The sequence below is a fragment of the Castor canadensis genome, chromosome 16, assembly GCF_047511655.1.
Source record: "Castor canadensis chromosome 16, mCasCan1.hap1v2, whole genome shotgun sequence".
NCBI lineage: Eukaryota > Metazoa > Chordata > Mammalia > Rodentia > Castoridae > Castor > Castor canadensis.
This window is the reverse complement of record NC_133401.1, coordinates 65,781,962-65,804,128: the sequence shown is the minus strand read 5'-3', so window position 1 is coordinate 65,804,128 and position 22,167 is coordinate 65,781,962. Positions and strand designations below refer to the sequence as shown.

Genomic DNA, 22,167 nt, shown 5'->3' with positions numbered 1-22,167 from the left:
AAGCACAGAAGATGTATTTTGCTATCACTCATTTCTAGGTTCTCCAAGAGTAAAAAGATTTCCAAAGGCGTCTGATCCATTTCCCAATGAATCATTTACTCATCCATGTTTCTATGCCTACAGTTCTAGATCACGAGCTTTGCAGCAGGACTACTCCCAGGGAAAGGCCTTTATCTGTCCTATCCCTTCCTTTCTGCAACAAAAGTAAAAAGGCAGCCTTTTGAGTAGTAAGACCTTACATAAACAACCTAAGGGAGGGATGATGTATTTTGGCTCACAGTTTTAGTCCGTCATGGTGGAAGAGCATGATAGAGCAGAGCTGTTCAATTCATGACAGCCAGGAAGCACAGAGACAGGAAGGGAACACAGACCACTTGTAACCTTCAAAGCCATGCCCCCAGTGATTACTTCCTCCAGCCAAGTCCCACCTCCGAAAGTTTCAACGACCTTCAAAAACAGTAAGCATTCAACACATGAGTGCATGGGATAATTTCTCACTCAAACCTTAAATTGGAAACTTCCAGAGATTCAGAAGAAACTGAATACTGGAGGCCCAAAGTGTCAAGCAGGGGACTAAGACTGTCACTAAGCCAATAGGGAAACCTATAATCTTATGTTCTGGGGGCACAAAGTGACTCGTAGATACCTTATGTCACCCACCTACTATCTTCCAAAGAACCCTCGATTCTCAGAGGAATTGTTAAGCTCAAGAATTGGTAAATAAAATGAAATCTGAGCCAAGATTATTTCTCACAGGAAACTAAGCAGATGATCTTTAGAGGAAAAAAAAAAAGATAGCCAATACGCAAAGCAAATTCACCAAGGGCAGCAGTAAGAAACTCAATGTACTGTTCATATGAGTAAAACCACAAGCTGGATTCAAGATCTTTCTCTAGGCTCACTACTTCAGGCTGGGTTTTCTTAATTTCATAGAGACCAGTTTTCTAAGTTGCCTTGCAGCTCTAACAGTGAACCAATAAACATCATAAGGTTAAAGAAATGCCTGTTTCGGAGAAGAGCTCAGTAAATTTGCCTCAGCGCCATTCACCACCGCTTTTCCCCCAACACACAAACGAAGCCAAGTTACCCAACTTTTGATCCCAAAATCTCCTATCTCTGGCTTGATTTCCATATAATACAATTTGAAAACACAATAATATGAGAAGCACTGCTTGTGCCTTCTGAAAGCTGTCAGAAAACACAATTCTGACCACCTCCAGGAGTTGTGAGAAAATGAACTAGTTTTCCTGGGGCCCCTTTTTGGTCTACTGGCTTTGCCTGCCTAGCACGCATTATGTCTTCCAGTAACAACAGTTTTCCACTGGGATTGTCCATGTACTGTCCATAGGTTTTTGGCGGTGTAACCCTACCCACCAGCATGACTTAGGCCTATTCACAACTTCGTCATTTGACCACTAAGAATGTTTCAGGGAAGAGAATGCAATCCATCGAAGAGAACCCATCCTCAGCTTCAACACTGTGACCATAGAAAATGGGTGCAGACTTTATCTTGAACTTCTGTCATACAATCCTAAAGTCAGGGTGCCTACTAACAAGCACACCACAACCAAAGATAATCTGCCTGAAAAAGAAGCCAACACCAAGGAAATCAGATACTGTACTCAGAGAGGTCATATGACTGATACATAGGTTCACATCAAATTCTTATTGTGCCTAAATTCTGACTTTCTCTCTTTTCATTTTGTCATCTAATAACTTTCCTTATTGCTTTAGCTAGTTCAATCTTCATTTCCACTATATGTAACCCAAAATGTCCTGAATAATGCTTATCTAAGTCAGAAAAGAAGTCTTTATTAAATTACTATTAACAAGGTATTGTGGATGTAAGCAGAAGTAGTATATGTCATGGTCATTTTCCTTGAGTAAATGACACTGTTGTTACTTGAGTTTTCTTTAGGTAGTGGGATTTTATGATTCTTGGTGGAGGGAGCCATTCAATCCACTCCACAGATCCCACCCATTCCCCATCCTTCTTTTACAATCACTGGGTTTATCTCACTTAGGCCTGAAGGCTCCCTTTGGAATCTCATGCCACACCCCAGCCAATCCCCAGGTTCATAAAGGAAAGAATCTTTTCTAAGATCACAAATTAATTCACTGCCCAAATCAGACATCAAGCAGATAGCCTTAACTCTCTTTACCTTGCCCCATTCCCAGATTCATCTTAAAGCTTTCTTTGTCCTCATTTGCATCCTAACATTCTAGGAGGCCACCATCATCTATTGTCTAGACCAGAGTAACAACTACAAACTGGTATCCTTTCCTCCAACTCTGCTTCCTTGCAGCAGTAAATTATTCTGTAGAGTGATCTCCCTAAAACATGATCATTGCTCTCCTGTTAAATCCTTTACTAGTTTCCCCAGCATACTTACAATAAAGCCCAATATCCTTAGTTTTGCCCTAAAGACCCCAGAGGATCCAACCAACTCTGCTTTCTCTCCAGCTTCACACCCCATCACTCTCTCCATAACACCTGTGCTGTGACTGGTTGGTTCTTTTCCTTTGGGATTTAATTTAAATGTCATTCCTTCAAAAAAGCCATGATCCAAACTTCTACCAAGTCAATCTCATTCCATAACCCTGATATTTTCTGTCATTGTCCTTATCTCCATTTTAAGTGCTCTTGCTTATTTACTTGCCTACCGTAGCCAACCCCACTAGAATATAAGCAACGTGAGAGCTGACACTTGGCCTATTCTATTTCCCAAGAGCATTCTCAGTACCCGTCAGGGATTCAAGACTGTGGAAGATGTATGAATGTAAATGAACCAATAGATGGATGCATGGATGGGGTGAGATGATGTGATTCTAACTCAGGGCTGTCTAGGTTTCAGCCCTTGTGAGAAGTTTCTCAAACCGATAACCAGCAATTCTATTGGTGGTTGTGTCATATCGACTTGCATGTTTGTTTTGTAAAACTGGAATCACTGTGGCATGCTATGAAGCTGAATTCGAAAACTGTGTGTAACACAGTGGAAACATCCAGAGAGAAAATAAAAAGTTCTACAACGTAGCAGATACTACAGCTTATTACATGTACAACCAGGGAGCCCCCAGCCTGGTGCAATCCTCAACACACTTTGACTGAAATACAAACAAGAAGGACTTTCTAACCTTTACTTTTGGATTAAAAAAAAACTGAAGGAAGGTGATAAATATTAAGGCAATTACAGTAGAAGATATATTACCTTCCATTGTTTTCTGCTCAGATCTGTAGCAATTTCAGAAAAAGAGGCTTGGTTTTAAGGTAAATTTCATTTGTTTTGGATAAAGAACGTGACATTTTTTACAATGTACTGTAAAATACAACACATTTTAAAACAAAGTGAGATATAATAAAAATGAAATACAAGATTTTAAGGGAAAGCTAAGATTAGAAAAGAGCTCCTAGTTCTTTTTAGACTGCCCATAACACTTCATACACTTAGGGCACATAAACATAAATTGAATAACGACAAGTATAATTAAATAATTATTCTGAAGCTAATTTAACATCTGTCTTCTACTAGACTATCTGCTTTGTGAAGGCAAGGAGTATGTCTGAGTATGACCCAGGTGCCTAGAACAGACAGAGTAAGTGCCCAAACACTTGCTGAAAGAATGGGATAATCACATACAGGGTAAGCCTCTCAGGTTCTTTTATTTTGCCAGCACTCGGGTTTGAACTCAGGGCCTCATCCTTTCACACTTGCTAGGCAAGCACTCTTAGCACTTGAACCACTCTATCAGACTCCTTAATAGAAAGAAGCAATGCTCTGTAAAATAGATAAACTTCAAAATCATTATGAAAATCATTTTAGTACTGTAGCACTGCCCACAGACCAAAGCTTCCTGGAGTGGGGTGGGAAGGACTTGACTCCTCTATCTCTATTTAGCTCAGCACTTAAGAGTGATGGTAGGTAAGTGCCCTATCAGGGTGCAGGCCCAGAAGGTTCCCAGAAACATATGGCCAGGAAACCCCAAACCCCAAGCATGAAGATGATGGGAAAAGTTAGGCCAGACCCATGCCTGTTACAGCACTATGAGGTGGGGAGATCCTGCTTCTTTTGCCCCTAAATCTGGTGACCTTGAACAAGTCACTTATCCTTCTTGGAGCTTCTGCATCTCTAGCCTAAAATGGGAGTAAGATAATCACAGATGCACTGACAGTGGTTTACAGTGCATCACAAACAGTAAACATCTAATACAGAGCAAAACCTGCCTTCAACAGAATCTAACAGGCCCTTCCTATCACTCCAGGACACAGTTACAAGCTGCTCTGGATATGGCCAGTCCAGAACATAGTCAAAGTCTAGAAAGAGTCAGCACCTTGCATCCATAATCATCTTTGACAGTGGTTACAATGCAGTCTGGAGTCACACACCATGGATTCAAATCCCACAACACCACTCACCAACTGTGTGACCTTGAGCATGGCTTCCATCTCAGCATCTAAAAACCAGAACTGAGTGGTGGAGTCTTCCCCCATCACATTAGGAAGCTACCAGGCTCAACATACAATAAGTGCTCAATGAACATTTGTCAGCACCAGTGCCTGCCCCCCCGCCCCCCCTCAGGTCACAGCCTCTTCCTCCATAGTGCAGCCAGCAATGAACCTTCCTTCATGTTATTCCCAGCTCCTCAGAATGGCAGAAGCCATAGCACATCACACCTCTGACATAAATCAAAGACAGATGACTTCCCTTCACAGGCTCATCCCCATAAATCAGTGCTGCTCCCTGGAGAGAGTCAAGTTCAGATTCCAAAGAGTCAAGAGGTCCCATCTACCTCTTGCTGATGAAAGATGACTTCACAAATTAGAGTTTGGAGCAGAAAAGAAATTTTAGAGCTGTCTCGGTTCAGCCCCCTAAATTTACAGTTGGAAAATATGAAGAAATTATATTTGTTGCATATGAACTGAGAACTGCAGACACAAGACTAGGACCCAGAAGTTCTGACTCCCCAGTCCAGGGTAGGTTTTACGAGAGCAAGGCAGGCTTGTAGCAATATGTCCTGGGAATGGACAATAAGGACGTGCACTGTCTGCAGAGCATTTTAAAACAGCACTATTTTTAATGTGACCAGAAATCAGTCTGCTTTTTATTATCGCCATGTGGCTGAAATCCTAAACAATGTCAGAGACAAAAGAGAACCCCCTCCTCTCCAAAGAAACTTTGGTTGGATTTAAGTTCTAAATAATTGCTGAGGCAGTTGTGGAATTTTGGGGTTATATAAGTAAATTTGTAACATTTGAACTTAACTCCACACCTTAATTTTAAGAGTAAATTTGTGGCAGTCTGGAATCATTTGAGCTTACTTCATGCACAGTTCCTGTCTCTAGTGGGTACTACACATTGCTGTGTTTAAACAGCAAATTTGAAATAGTTACTTTGAAAGCACAGTGATTGTAAGCAAGGAAAAAGAGAACTTAAAGTAATTCAGTTCTGTCATTCTATGTGATCACTGGATATTTTAATTTGGGTTTAAAACTTAAAACAGTGAAACTGAGTAAAAAATGGAAAGTGTAATATTTTTGTTTGGTAAGTGAACTGTTTAATTTATATGTGAAATACCACTGTTTTGCATAATACCTTTAATAATAAAATGTATTTTTTCATTTGTTCGTTGTTTTGAAACTAAAGATTGAAGAAAATAATGATTATGTCTGATCACTATAAGTTATTTCTGAAAATAATTGTTTTCTAAGTGAGAAGCAGTGTGAAATGATCAAATAAATATGCCACTACATCACTGCCTTATTAAATGATGACATGTCACAGGTGACATGTGAAAAATGTTGAGAGGGACCCTTCTTGCCTACTCCTGATATTTCTTTCCCTTTGGGATGGTCTTCATTACTATAAAACCCCAAGCCTTTCCCTACCGTCTCCCATCTGAGCCCTCCCCGAGCAGGAGGATTGGCTTAGCTGAATGGGGATCTGAGGATAAGGTACACAAAACTCCAGGGTTTTCTCTGCAGCTTCTTGGTAGCCAGGTGACCTGCAGAGGACTTGCACCCATGTTCTTGGCAGTGAGCTGTCCAGAAATAGACTTGGCTGGTGCTGGCTCTGTCATTCTGACCACTCAAGATACAATGGTAGAGGACATTTAATTTCCCACCTGACTCATTCCTTTGACTTATTTCTTAACTGATGCGGAATTCAAGCCAAAGAATTCATTGAAGGGGACCAATCATATCGTAGCCATCATGATGCCAGCAACAATACTAACAATTATAACAATTTTCAAAGGGCTACCCTATGTTGAATATTTATTCGGTCAGACTCTCTGATGAATTTAAACATATTATCTTGATGAATCTTTACGAGGCAGGTTTTATTGTTGTCTCTACATTATAGATGAGGAAACTAAGGCTTAGAGACTAAGAAACAAACCCACTATCACACAATTAGCAAATGGCAAAGTGGAACTTGACAAGGTTGATTGACTCAGGGACTGAACACTTAATCACTATCTTATCTTACTGGTGAGAAACAATCCCTTTCTGAACCCTATTTATTCAATTAAAGTTCAGAGCTTATGCACTGTTCCCAGGATTGGCCATCTGGCTACTGAGGCTGGGAAGATGGCTAATCCTCTCCCCTCTGTGTCCTGTTGGCTGGCACTCTCCTGCCTGTCCTCAGGTGACAAGTCCAGGAGATCTAATTAGGAGATGGGCTCCATGCTGTAAACAGGGAGCACAGCAGCCTGGTCATGCCTGGTCTACAGCCCCATCTCTGTGGCCATCTCATCTTGAAGTTTTGCTGTCCAACATGGCCTGGCACCTCCCTGCCCAAGACTGCCTGCTACAGTGTCTTTAGTCAGAGAAGGGACAGAGCAGCAAGCTCTGCTACAAGGGAGCAGACTTGGTTCATGCCAAGCCCACTTGGCAGGGTCAGGCACCACATTTGTGGGACAATTCAGGAGCACCGAAATATCCCAATCTGTTCTCTAGCCAAAAAATGCCTCTCCTCCCAAACTCCAACTGACTTGTTATGGGCCTGAATACCACCTTAAAATTTATCCATTTGGCTTGAAGCATCATCTCACATTAAGAAGCAGCATGTTAGGGCTGGGATGTAGCTCAGTGATAGAGCACTTGCCTAGCATGCACGAGGCCCTGGGTTCAATCCCAGCACCAAAACAAAAAAGACAAGAAAAAAGAAGTAGCACATCAGCTGAAAAGTAGTAACCTAAGCCTTAGTTTCTTTAGATAGAGTAGGGTAAGCCCACTTGAAGGAGTTGATTTGTGAGGAGATCCAAGATGGTGGTTAGGGTAGGGAGTCAGAATTCCTGAGCCCTGTGACTTCAGAAACCACCTTGAGATGTGGGAGCTACACCTGGGTAATTCTTATTGCTTCTAGCAAAAATAATAACTGCCATCACACTATGTGCACGTGAAATTCAAGGACTGACCTTAAAACTGCTTTTAATTGCACCTACCAGCTGGGAAAATCCCGCTTGGCACAGCCAGCAGGGCTGTCTGCCCTGGGAAAAGAGACCCCTGGCCATTTCTATCTCTTTTTTTCTCTCAATACGCAGAAGACAGAGCATCAACCAGAATTACAATCTGCAACACTGTGGACCCCTAATCCATGGAAAGCCTCCCTGCGCCCCACTGCACTGAGAAAAGTGGCATGCTATTTCTCCCTCCAGCCAGTTCCAGAGCTGCTTGTGTAAACCTGCAGGAGGAACAGGTGAGCAACACGCACCATGTGCAACTCCCCTACCCACCCAGGAACATAATCCAGCGCAGCCCCTGGACAGATTCAATCCCCCCGCCCAACAAAACTGGAAAGCATAAACAGTGAATTACAGTCTAACATTGACTAGCCTACTGCGCTCACTGTACATACCCTCAGCCTCCTGCAATCCCTCACTCAAGCACCCTCCACTGCAACAGTGGAAATATACCCAAACACACATTAAAGGCCACAAAACCCAGCAGCCCCTATACTTCTTCCCCCTCCCTTTCACCCCACCCCCTTTTAGGTACCACCTTTACCCAAGTTTCTAACTCTAGCCCAATAACCATTACCTCCCTCCAACTCCCACTGCTTATAGATATTATCACCAAGGGGTTTTCTATATAATATGTAAACAACTGGTCTGGCATTGAACCTGCTAATTTATTGTTGCTAATTTACACCTCAAGGCAAAGGACAGAAAGAACAAACCAATCAAGTCAGTCACAACACAAAAATTAAATCAAGGGAAAGAAAAACAGGTAATTAAAACCACCAACTTGCCTATCAAGAACAGTTACACAGTACTAAGTGCAGCGATGGGGAGAAGAGAGATGGAAACTACACTCCCCAAAGAAATAATTCAATAGAGGATTTTGTGGGCAATGAAGAAAATGGATACCCTGTTTCTGACCCCAAAAAACAGTGAAAAACATCACTAATGAGCCCAGTGAAACCCACAAAAAATCCCTTAAAGAGGAAATCACTTGTGGAGAAGACACTAGACACGTTTAACCAGAAAGTGCAACATTGCACTCAGAAATTTCATGACACCAGAAATAAAGAACACGAGAAAACACAGAAACAAATAAAGGAACTCAGAGAGGACTTAAACAAACACCAAAGTGAAACAAAGGACACTATAAAAAAAGAGATATATGAATTAAAGAAGACAACACCAAATATAAAAGAGGAGTTGGACAAAGTTATGGAAAACTTCAGAAGAAAGAATCAAACAGAAATCTTGGAAATAAAAAGTCTTTGTAGTCAAACAAAAAACACAGTGGAAGGCTACTCCAGCAGATTAGAACAAGTGGAAGATGGACTTTCAGAGCTCAAAGACAAAATAGAAATTAAAGAAAAAACAGAAGAACTCTTATTCAGACAACTCAAGAGCTGTGGAAGGAATATGCAAGGACTCAGCAACTCCATCAAAAGACTAAGCCTGAGAATCATGAACAATGAAGAAGGAGAAGAGGTGCAAGCCTAAGGGATATGTAATATATTCAATAAGATAATGAAAAATTTCCAAATCTTGAGAAAGTTTTGCCCATTCAGGTACAGGAAGCCTCCAGGACACCAAGCAGACTTGACCAAAATAGAACTTCTCCATGGCATTTTATCATTAAAAGAATAAGCACAGAAAACAGAGAAAGAATATCGAAGGTTGCAAGAGAGAAAAACACAAATAACATATAATGGTAAACCCATAAAAATAACAGCAGATTTCTCAACAGAAATCTTAAAAGCAAGAAGGGCATGGAGTGAGGTACATTTAGTACTTTGAATGAGAATAATTTCAGCCCTAGGATACTCTACCCAGCAAAATTATCATTCAAAATCGACAGAGGAATAAAAGTCTTTCACAAGAAACAGAAACTAAAACAATACATGACAACCAAGCCACCACTACAGAAGACTCTACAAGGAATTCTGCACACAGAAGATGAAAGCAAACAAAACCACAAGAGGTTTTGCAGTATTAAACCACAGGAGAAAAAAAGACAAGTAATCAGAGAATAGCACTGATTCGGCTGCACACAATCAAATCCTTAAACAACAAAAAACAACTAAATGGCAGGAATCACCACACACCTATCAATATTAACACTGAATGTCAATGGACTCAATTCCCCTGTCAAAAGACATTGTCTGGCAAACTGGATTAAAAAGGAACATCTGACAATCTGTTGTTTACAAGAGACCACTTTATTGACAGAAATAAACACTGGCTTAGGGTGAGGCTGGAAGAAGATTTACCAAGCTAAGGGCTCCCCAAAAAAGGCAGGGGTAGCAATACTTTTATGAGACAAAGTGGATTTCTAATTTTTATCAGTCAAATGAGACAGAGAAGGATACTTCATACTAATAAAAGGGGCAATACACCAAGAGGAAACAGCCATTATGAACCTGGCCAATGTCAACGCACCCAATTTCATCATACACTGAAGGACGTAAAAGCACATATAAAATCCAACACAGTGGTAGGGGGAGACTTTAATATCCCTTTATCACCAATAGATAGGTCGTCCAGAAAGAGCTGATTTGCAAAATAAGAGATATAACACATGCAGTAAATGTATCAGAATTCCTGCCACAAAATACATACTCCTACATGTTAGAAATCACCACATCACTATCACCAGCAATTTGGATGTTTTCATCTACATCATTTCTTTGCTCTAGAGTGTAAGAATAGAACCCAGGACTGATCCAGAAAGGTAACTGATAGACCCAGTACACAGGAAATTTGAATCCTAACTCTGACTTGGCCATATTCTCACTGTCTTCTTTATTTCACAGATACCCTCTGGGTCTCCCTGTCCTTGTTATCCTCATCACTGTTATAAAAATATCCTTTATTTCTACAACTATTTGGCTTGCAGAGCTCTTGACATTCCCTCTCTTTGAGGCTTCCCAGTGGACCAGAAGATAAGCAGCAACAGATGTGGAGATGTAGTTCTAGGTTTGTCAATGACTTCTGTAAAAATCACAGGTTTAGCTAATCAAAGAACCAATGTGACTTTCTGAGGCATCACTTAGTCTCTGGTCCAAGAGTGGCTTACCAAGACAAAGACAGAGAATGTCAGAGCTGGGAGAGTCTTCTGCGTAGTCTGGCTCAGTGTTGGTGACCATCTGACCCACAAAAGCCAAGTCCCCATCTCACAGCTATGGCAAGAATCCACCATGAGGGATCCAGAAGTATTTCTCAGCACTGTTCCCTATGTTTTTCTATCACAGTTGCACATAAGGCAAGCTATAGATGGTCCCTTCTGGACCAGAGGTTGGCAAACCACAGTCTAGATATACTGCCAATCTCTGACTTCCTTTATCTCCTACTCTGGGGCTTCTCAGACTTTAATATGCCTACAAATACCCAGGCATCTTGTTAAAATGCAGATTCTCATTCTGTGGATCTGGTTCAGGCCCAAGATGCTGCATCCTTCTTTTTTCCCCTTTTTCCTTTTCATTTTGCAGTGCTAGGGATGGACCCCACGACCGCATGCATGCTCGGTAAATGCTCTACCACAGAGCTATGCCCCTGCTCACAAGATGCCACATTTCTACCAAGCTCCCTGGCGCCGAAGCTGCTATATGTAGGTCCAGGCAAAGCCCTTTGGGTGTCAAATCCCTACACTGTATGATGGAGAAGCCCCATTTGCAGCTCACTCTGCAGGAGTAGCAATCCCATCCCGCTGATGCCCAAGACATAATGAGTTCCCCTGAATGCACAAGTATCGGGGAGGAGAGTAGGGAGTGCACTCAGAGTGATAGTCTCCTTCCAGTCCTGTACTTCTACACACACACACACAAACACAAAGGTGTGGGGGGTGGGAGAGAGAAAGGCTCAAAGTATTTAAAGACATTTGTAGGGTGCAGCAGATACAACCTGGGGATCAGGTGGCCTGACTTCAACCTGGCGTCTGCGACTTTCTCTCTAGTGATGTTGACCATACTATTCTGGTTTGTCTGCTTCCTCCGTAAGTGACCCGACCTCACGGCAGGCAGCACAGTCTAAAAGCCTCTCACAGAAGCCAACTCACCACCTGGCCCCAGATAGCCTTTCTTCACTGGAAGGTTGAGGATATAAACCCTAAGGCACAGAGGTATGGCTGGGGGTACTTAGCCTATTCCCTGCAGGTTTGTGGTGAGAGGTGACAGAGAAGCAATAAGACTCTGGGGATGTCAGCACTTGGGGGACCTCAGCACCCAGCCCATGCAGTCTCTCCATGGCACACATGTTCCTCCTTATTCCTTTCTTCCTCTTTAAAACAAAGAAACCGAAAAACCTTTGCCCCTCAGCTTCCAGGAACACTTGGCAACTAAGATACTTAGAAACTGCAACAATTTCACAAACCACAGTCAAAACAAAAAGCTCTTTTCCCTATAACCTGAAAGCATCTTTGCCAAGTTTGCAAAGCACATGGTGCTGATGCAGTGGGTCAGAGCAAGCAGGGCCAGGAAGTGAGCAGACCTGGGCTCCAGTCAGCCCCTGGCAATCTCAGGCAAGACACATTCTAAAGCTGATTCTCAGTCTTCTCATCCATCAACTGGGGATAAACTGCAGGCAACTTGAGCTGGGTAAAAAGCATTTTCTACAAGCCAGGCACCGTTGCTGGTTTGTATTTAATCCCATGGAGTCCCCCAAATTTATAGGTGGAGAAGTTTGGTGCCATGGCAAGGCCATGTAACAACTTGGCATCTTGACTCCAAGGTTTTCCTTATGCTGCATACATGAGACCACCCTTCCTTGCTCTGTATTCCTTATAGAATTTCTGTGAGTGAAAATCATCTGATATTCCTACACGTCATGTCTACACTGCTGTACTTATCAATAGGAAGGAAACAATCCACATGGGTGGGAGTCACGTACCAGAGGGGGAGAGGATCTGCAGGAAGGAACTGGGGCTCTTCTCAGAGTCTCAACCATAGCCATTTCTTGACTCCACTTCTCTGTTATCTAATTGTGACATTCACTTTCTTTCAGAGACCCACCAAACGATGTGTGCCACACATACCCCAGCACCTCAGCAATTCCCAGTGTCCCTCAGGGCTCATCTCACTCTCCATTTTTACCTTTGTTTTTCATCCTCCTCCTCACAGGTGGGTAGTAAGAGGTGGAAATGAGGAGCTGGAGTTTCCTCCTTTGGAAAGCAAGCTGCCTTTTAATCCAATTCTCTTGATCCCCATTCTCTTATTATAGTTATGGATTTGGGAAGCCTGTTGCCACAGTTTCTTCTGATTGAATTCTGCCAGCCAGCTCCAGTTTCAGAGAGTAAATGAATAAATAAACTTCTACACTGAGACAAAGGAGAAAACACAGTCTTGGATAGAGGAAGGGCTCTCTGAAAGCCAAGATAATCAGAGCCATATTTTTTTAAATACAGAAGAAGTATAATTAGGGGAGGAAAGAAGGCCTTATTCTAGTTGGACTGCATTTAAGAAATAGAGACTGGACTGAGTGTGGTGGCATATGCCTGAAATCCCAGCAGTGGGGAGGCTGAGGCAGGAAGATTGAGAATTCAAGGCCAGTCTGGGCTACATAGTAAGACTCTGTCTAAAAAAAAGGAAGGGAAGAAGTTGAATGTATCTAGAGCTTGCACTGAGAGCTGGTGACTAAGTAAGGGCATGGCCACACCCCTTTACTTCTATGAGACTCAGTTTCTTCACTGTCAAACGGTAGAATCATATTAACTAACAATTGTGAAGCACTGTGTGCTAAGCTCTGTGCCAACCACTTTAATGGTCAATCTTTTAACAAATTAGTTAAAAGAATTGAAGATGTTTAGCCTAAGGAAAGGCTATTTAAGAAGAAACTAAAATTGAATTGAAATATGTGCTACAATGTGAATACTAGGGTGGTTTTGTTGTCCTTGTTGTTTGTTTTTTGCATTCCTCTGGGCTACTGAGTTGAAAGAGCCTGACATTTCATGCTGGATGAACCAGTGCCTTATCCTTTGAGCCTGGGAGATCTGTTATCCCTCTCAGCCTCAGTCTTTTGGTCTGCAAAATGGAGAAAGTGTCACCTACCTCATATGTTACAAGAAAGGTTCAGCTATGTAATAGAGGGTATTAGGTGGTGAAGGGTATTAGGTGCGTCACGCACACTAATGGCTCACTAATTGTCCTTCCTTATCCTCAGAGAACCATAAATAAAACACAGTTACTCAGTGTCATGGCCTTGGTCAAGCGGAGCTCAGGAAAGCTCAGGAATTTTGTCCCATTATCTTTAAAGTGACCTCATCCTGGCTACAATAGTGTGTCCCCATACATATCTATGAGAAGGTACATTTTTGAGACACTCCAAATTTAGTAGGCAGGATTTTCTAACTTAGGAGGATGGGAAGAAATCCATTCATTCTGTAAAAATAAGTGTCTCATCTTTGTTGTCTCTGATGTCCTGGTAGCTCTTGGACTAGGAGTAAGCAAACTCACATCCACTCCAGGAAAAATGCTGGGTATGATGCATAGCACATTTTAAGTGACCTCTCTGTGACTTCCCTTATTTTTACTGAATGCTATTTCTCATCCTTCCACTCTCACTCCTAAGAACATAAACTCCTCTGGAGTAAGGGATGACATACTCAGGGAGTTTCCTTTGTTTTAAACACATGAATGTTCCTGAATTTGTACTGCAGCCTAGACCTAATCTATGAGCTCTAGATTCATATATTCAACTGCTTGTTTAATATTGTAATCTGGATGTTTAATCCAAAATGAACAATAAAGGACCCCAAATACACCTTGCAAAGAACTCTTAAATCCACCTTCAAACAAATGAATGATTACTAGAAGCCAGCTTGTCTTCCAATTGGCCTCATCTTAGATAATGAGACCATCATCTGCCCAGTGGTTAAGGTTAAAACCAAGAAGTTATCCTTAATTATGCATCAATCACAGTCCAACCATCAGCCAGTCCTGCCTCATTCTTCCAAAATATATTCTAAACCTGTCCATTTCCCAGAAGCTCCCCTGTGACACCTTAGAACAGGTCACCACCCTCTTGCTCCTTAAGTTCTACAACAGCCACTAAAGGAGGTCCTTGCCTCCTCCCTACAGTTCACTTGTCATCTAACAGCCAAATGATCTTTGTAAAATCTGTCACTTTAATCCCGTTTAAAGTCCTCTGACTCACTCAACATTCAGCACTTATGAAGTTCCTTTCATATAGTGTGCACTCTTTGAGCTCCTAGGAATAGAGTACTAAACAAACTAAGCAAAACACCTAACTTTGGGTTAGTAATTTTTGGGTTACTAACTTTTGGGTTAGTAATTTACTTTGGGTAAATTACTTCCTACTAGGGATACAGACAACAAACAACCAAGGCACGGAAGGGGACTAGAGGTTGCTGGGGAGCAATTCTTACCTAGAAAATTAGAAACAGTCTCAAGGTAGCATTTATTAAAAAATTGACCCCAAAGGGAAATTAGCCATGGAATGTGTGTAAAGTTCTGCAGATGGAGTGAAAAACCCTGGCAGAGGTTTGGAAGCAGAAGCATGCCTGGCATGTTAAAGAAACAGCAGGGGATAAAGAGCAGGGGGAAACCACACAGGCCATTGTGAGTTCTTTGACCTTCATTCTGCATGAGATGGGAAGATGTGGATCGTACTGATTAAAAGAGAGATTAAAAGAATGGCATGACATGACATTTTCAAAGGAACACTCTGATTTCTGTGTTGAAGACAGAGTGAAGAAAGCTGAGGTAGGAAGGTCAGGTGAGAGGTCCATGTAGTCACTCAAGATGAAGGGGCTTGAAGTAAGAGGTGGCTGTGTGGATGGTTATGAGCAGTCAGATCCAAGGTGCAATCTGAGGGCAGAAGCAGCACAGTCAGATGACAGAGCAGAGTTTAGGGGTTTGGAGCCTCAGGAGGACTCCAGATGCCTTGGCTCAAGAAGTGGATAGACGGATTCACTCTACCCAAAAGCAGGGGGACTGTGAATGAAGCAGATGTGTGGAACAGAAGTTCAGGAATTCAGTGTGCACGTAAAGTTTGAGCTTCCTTTAAGACATAGGTGGAAGTACTGAGTAGACAGCTGTGTATACAAGTCTGGGATGCAGGAGAGAGGTGGCTCCATGGGTCTGAATTTGGGGTCATCAGCATGTAGATGGTGTTTAAGGTCAGGAGTCTGGGTGAGATCACATGGGGAATGTACAGGATAGAAAGAAGAAAGAGGACCCATAGATAATGAGATACACTAAAAAGTAAGATGTAGGAGAAAAAGGAGGAATCAATCAGCAGGAAAAAACAGATAAGGGGATGATGGTATGGAGCATTTGTCTTCAATGTGTAAAGCCTTGGTTTCCATCTGTAACACTGGCAAAAGACTAAATAAATAAATAAATAAAAATGAAAGAGTAACGTCCATGGCACAAGATAACCACTCAAATATCTTTTCTACAGGCTTTATGTGACCAGTCCCAGTCTTTCTCTATAACTTCATCTCCTGCCTCCTCCCCTGGTCACAAGCTCTACCCATACTGGACTTCACTGTGTTCCTCAAACAAGTGAAACTTGTTCTTCCTTCAAAGTTCTGGACTTCCCTGGAACAACCTTCCAAACTTTAAAGCTGACTTCTTGTCACTTAAGCCTCTCAGATTACTTCCAGGAAGAGGAATTTTCAATTATAAACTCTACTCAGTTCATGGACTTTAGCCTAGTCCATCGTTGGTCTGTCTGTCTATCTATTCTTTCTGCTGCACTTAGCACTATTGTAAATTTTCTTCTCTTAAGTTTTTACTGTGTAATCCACTCACCCTCCTTTAACCCTGGCCAAGTAAACAGAACGAGGGTAGGGACTCTGGGTTGGTTTTTCTTAACTCTGTACAGATGCATCCATACCTCCCTACCTTGAAAACCACTGTCTACTAAGTGCTTGGACATATGTTTAAGGAATGAATATAAACCAAACCCTAGAGAAAGAGAACAGCCTCCCCAAAGCCATCCACAGAATTAAAAAGTCTAAAAAGAACTAAAGCCCAGACTTCTAACCCCAAATTCAAAGTTGATTTGTACCCACAGCTATTGAAGGAGTAGGAGAATGCAGACTGAATAAAATCACCCACACTTATTTTTTAAATTAACAACTGACCAATGTAGTCTTCTTTTTCCCCAACACACTGTGTACCTCTGTAACACTCATAACTTTAAGCATAAAAAAATCATTGAATAGCATGAGAAGGAAACTTTTAGAATAAAAATCATTGTGTGCCAAACTTTAGGTCAGGATGGGGCCATAGTTATTTTTAATTCAACTTTCCTTTTCCCCTATAATCTCATGACCTTAAAAGATGTTTGGTCAGGGGTCAAGGCAAAGAACAAAACTAATCTGCATCTCTACTAGTTGGCTGGTGCCTTTCAGATGTTCCCTAGAGAAAGAATTGGTTGTCAATTGTTCATTCATTTGAAAAATATATATTAAGGCAACTATTCTAGAAACTGATGATTCAACAGTGAACAAAACAGATAAGGTTCTTGCTCTCCAATGCTGGCATTCAGGTCAGAGAGATAGATAATAAATAAGCAAATGAATAAATGAACAAAATAATGTCAGATGATGTTAGGTGATAGGAAGACAATAAAATAGGAAAATGTCACACAGAGTATGCAGCTGTCTAAGACAGTAAGAGACTTTGAGATGAATTTTAGATGCCTGGTTCCTACTCTAGATTCTGACTTAGCCTCAAATCTAGACTGATTTTATGGCTCTCCCCATTGGAAGTGTCTTCTCATGAGAAATCCCCTTTGCCCAACCCAACCTCATTTTACCGACCAGAAGCCATGCCAGAGATCCAGCTCCTATCTGGGATCCACAATGTCCCCACTCCATTTAATGGCAAATCCTATGCCCAGAGTACAGCATATGTGAAGACTGAGTCCACATGACTGACTTTGTAATGTTGCCCCATTGAGCAGATGGCTTACTCTTTACACACCAACTGAATCTCAAGTCAGGCTGTTAAGTGCCTCTGGAGGTACTCTTGCTGTGGCCAGCCTGGCTGGGAGAATAGGAAAAGACACTGCACTGACATCTTGGGTGTGTAGAATAAAATCATGCCTGCTTCTGTCCCTCTATTTGCTTTGCCCACAGAAGTGATGAAGTATACTGAGGCAGCAGTACAGGTTCCAGACAGGATAAACGTAATTAATAGTATTTCATCCTGAACAGCTCAGGCAACCTCATTCTTGGGTATTTCCCATAGCCATTAGATAACTCTTTGGGAAAAACTGTACCTATAAACACAGATTGAGCACCATGTAAGTCTGAGTTTCAAACTCAGCCATGCCATTAACCACAGTGTAACCTCAAGAAAGTCATTTAACTTTTTAAAACCTCAGTTCTTCACCTGCACAGGGAAATAATATACAAAGACTTAGCTATATAGTTTGCAGTGACAATGGAATAAAATATCAAAGCACTTAGAATGTTAGGGCAATTATGTTACCCAAGAGCTTAGACATTTGGTGCTGAAGATCATGACTTCACTGAACAGAAACTGGAGCTCACAAATGGGGATGGCTTTGTCCAGAGCTGGTCAATTGGAGATCTAGAAAGAGTCCCTCAGCCCTGGCTCCTACCTGTTAGGTTCCCTTACTAGGGTTTATCTAAAAATATGTAAAGGACCCAGCCTTGCAACTCTAGCTCCAGCAGCTCAGGTTGAACAAAGTAATAAGAGTTTACAAAGTTAAGTTCCAGAAATTTCATCAACTTGCTGAGTAACTTTAGGCAAGCAGTGATATTTCCTCTGCCCCCACATTCTGTACCTCCTATAGAAATGGCTAGTTATCATGATAAGACTAGCCCCAGGACCATGGGATCTAGCAGGGAAGACTCTAAATTCCATTCAGGCATATAAATCTCTTTCACAACCCACCAAGACTTCTCTTTCTCCTCTTCATCCAAGTGTTCATGTACCTGCAGGCTCGAGGTCAACCACACAGCAAGGTGAATTTCCTCCATGGCAGAAGATTTACAAAAACTCTAATATAACCAGAGATTATTTCCAGATTTGAATATATTAAGATCTAACTTCCTTGGGCTGGTGTTTGCTCCTCAGCCTCATACTGACCCTCTGACATTCTCTAACTTATGGCAAATATATATAGGACTCTTTTATCCATGCTCCCCAGGAGAACACTCTGAACAACAGCAAAGCCCTAGAGAAAGAAATCCAGAAGACAGTTAACTGCATAGGTTCATGATGGTGATGGGAGCCACTAACAACCAGTGGTACTTTCTCTGTAATAGGCACAACACTCCTAGCAAATGTCACCTCATTCAATCCTCACCACAAGTCTAATGTGTGTGCAGTGTTGGAAACCCCCATTTTTCAGACAAACAGTTTGAAATCCAGACTGGTTAACTTACTTAATGTCACACAGCTATCAAGTGGTAAGGCTGGGATTCAAACCCATCATGCCTGAATCCAGATCCTAGTCTCTTCATTGCCACTCTCTATTTTTGGAAGATCCCCACAGAGTTTCATTAAACCAACCTCTTTGTTTTCTAGAAATGACAACTGAGCCAAGAAAAGGGCAGACCATTCATTCACTCATCAAATACTTGCTGAGCATTAGTGCACATAACATACACACTGGCTGGGCAACATCAGTAAGGAAAATGTAGTCCCTGACTGCAAAGCATCCAGATGGTCTGGGTTAATGGCAAAGCCAGAAAAATTCTAGCTTCCAGATATGCTCTCTCTTTTCAAGGCAATTATATCCATCAAGATTGACCAGAGAAGCAGACCATTAAGGTGGTGATGGGTATGTATACATATGTGTATGTATATGGGTGTTCACATATATTTCATATACATGTATGTATATGAATATGTGATACATTTATAAAGAGAGATTGGTATTATGGATTAGCTCATTTAATTGTTGGGATGGGCAGGTCTCAAAACCTGCCTTCAGGGAAGGTTGGCAGGCTAGAAACTGAGGCAGGAGTTGATGGTGCTATCCTGAGGCAGAGTTTCTTTCGCTCCCAAAGCCTCAGTTTTTGCCTTCAACTGGCTATATAAGGCCTGTCTACTTAATTAAGAATAATATTCCTTGGTGAAAATACTGTGTACATATATATGTAAAGGGAAAAATGATACCCATTGAAACTATTCCAGGAATTTGGGGAGAGAATGACAGAGAGGGTGAATTCAACTATGATGTATTTAATATATTGTTAAGAACTTTAGTAAATGCCACAATGTACCCCCAGCAAACAATAAACAAATTTTTTAAATGAGATAAAAGAATAACATTCTTTACTTAAAAGTAAAGTATCTCATAGCAAAACCTAGATTAGTGTTTGGTCACTGAGTACTGTAGCCTAACCAAGTTGACACACAAAAGTGACTATCATATCAAGTCAGTCCTTCATCCTTCCTATAATTAAATATAGCCATGTCTCTAAGTCTGTGTCTATCTCAAATTCATATGTTGGAATCCTAACCCCCAAGATAATAGTATTAAGGGGTAGGGACTTCTGGTGGTTTGACTTAAATAGTGCACTTATGAAAGAGACCTCACCTTTTCCATCATTTGAGGTTATAAAGAAGAGATAGCCATCTGGAACACAGGCCATCTATAGACACTGAATCTTCTGGCACCTTAATTTTGGACTTCCTGGCATCCAGAACTGTGAGAAAAAAAAGTTCTATTGTTTATAAACCATCCAGTCTGATATTTTCTTGAGGTAGCTCAAATGAACTAAGACACATAGACTACTCCAAGATATCTTTTCCTGATTCAGTAATTTAAATGAGAAAATACGTCCCAGTTTCCTTCCACTGATGTAAACCTGACTCCTCTGCTTGCAACTGGATGATAAACTAAACCCACCAAACACATACCTGGCATACTACAACCTTCTTTATTTTAGGAAATGACTACCATGCTTTAATGAATATAATGACAAAAGTTAGCATTTCAGTCTCCACAGAACATGTGTGCACCTGCATCTTATCATCTGCTTTACAACATGGAAGGGAGATAAGTGGATTCTATCAAGCTTAATAGTGCTTTTACAAAAACTTTGTGGGGGTTTATGTTATTTTCTCAGGACCCAAGGCCTGTGATAGGTGTTTATAAGTATAAAAGATACTGTGTGTGTGTTTGTGAGTGGGGAAAGAAGACAGACACCAACCAACCAATTGAAAATATATACTGGAATTTGACTCCCCAGGAGCTATACAAGAAAATGAATTTATTATCTATTATAGGTAAGTATGTAGAATTGTACACTGGGGACTCAGTTATTTAGACCTTAATCAGCAAAAATAAGACACAAAAACATGAGACAAGGAGTAACATAATTTATGTTCTTACCCTGTTTTGACTGCCACGTAACTCTTATCCATGACTTCTTCCTCTGTAAGATCAACAAGGATAATTAGAGGTTTAGGATCTTTCCAACAGCAAATATCAGTCATTCCATGCCCTGTGATATAGATAAAAAGAATCACAAGCTCTGCTAGTGGGAACAAGGATAAACCTACCCAATTTCACAACTCTGTCAAAGGCAGCTACCTTCCTCAACCTAACTGGCAGAGTACTGACGTTAAAGAAAATTGATCAGGATCATTGTTTTTTTGTTGTTGTTCTTGTTAGACCACAAGTACATAGAACTAAATTAAGCATAATTTTTGGTCTCATTATTAGCCCTAAGATGACCCATCTTATATTACTTCTAGTAATATAATTAATATTAGCAATCTATCACTCAAACCGTAAAATACATTTGAGAACAAATAACATCTAAACCCCCATCTCATCTTGCTGTCTTCCCTCATCTGAGAAAAGCATCATCCTAAATTTTTGTTTATAATTACTTTTTTTACTTTTTATATAGTTTAGCAATATTTATGTAAATTCCATTAAAATATTTTATTAGTTTTTGTTTTATCAAATGATTAACAGACTGAATGGAAATGAGAATTTGCATTCCCCTTGATATTAGTTTGCTAAGATTCATACATTTAGTTACATGTCTCTATATTTTATTGATTTGTCTATTATACAAGATTTAATTCTATGAATATATGAATACATGACCACTTATTCATACAAGTCTCCCTCAGATGGGCATTTGGGGCATTTCCAGTCTTTTGACATTCTTAACAGTGCAGCTATGAATATCATTTTACACCTCTTTCTGCTCTTTTTTTACAGAAGTGTTCTGGACATTGTTAGCATTTTATTTTTTCATAGAAATTTTAGAATTATCTTAAGTTCCCTAGGGAAAACAAATTCAGTGGGAATTTTCTCTTGTAATCTTTTGAATCTATAGAACAAGTTAGGAGAATGTACTCTACATTAGGAATTACTATCTATGAACATGGTAGCTCCCCTTACTTACTTACATCTTTAGATGTTCTACACATATCATGTTAGATTTGTTTCTAAGCTGGCAATATACCCTAATATAATTAAGTGGTATCTTTACCAATCAGGTAAAGATATCTGGTTTTTTGTATTTAAAACAATGTCAGTCATAATGACATTTTTAATACAAAGCCTTCCTTGCCTACAATCAACAGAGGGAAGTTTTTAGTTTTCACCATTAGGCTAAAGGATTTGGGAATGAAACTTTCTCAGGAGATTTAATTTTTTATGATTGTGGCTTAATTCTTGTTCTGGTATTATTGGCTGTGTGGTCTGGGATATTCCCTTTCCTTCTCTGGGCTTAATATTACCTGTGGT

The 22,167-nt window shown here is 40.8% G+C and overlaps 1 long non-coding RNA gene across 3 annotated transcripts in view; it reads right to left on the bottom strand.

The window, feature by feature from the left end:
* LOC141417954 (uncharacterized) overlaps positions 1–22,167 on the bottom strand; it is a 125,656-nt gene that overhangs the window by 74,675 nt on the left and 28,814 nt on the right. For all 3 annotated transcript variants that reach the window (XR_012442544.1, XR_012442546.1, XR_012442545.1), the window contains exons 2-3: positions 20,794–20,836; positions 19,996–20,104 (exon numbers count right to left, since the gene is read on the bottom strand). This is a non-coding gene — a long non-coding RNA (uncharacterized lncRNA). The remainder of the gene's footprint in view (positions 1–19,995; positions 20,105–20,793; positions 20,837–22,167) is intronic.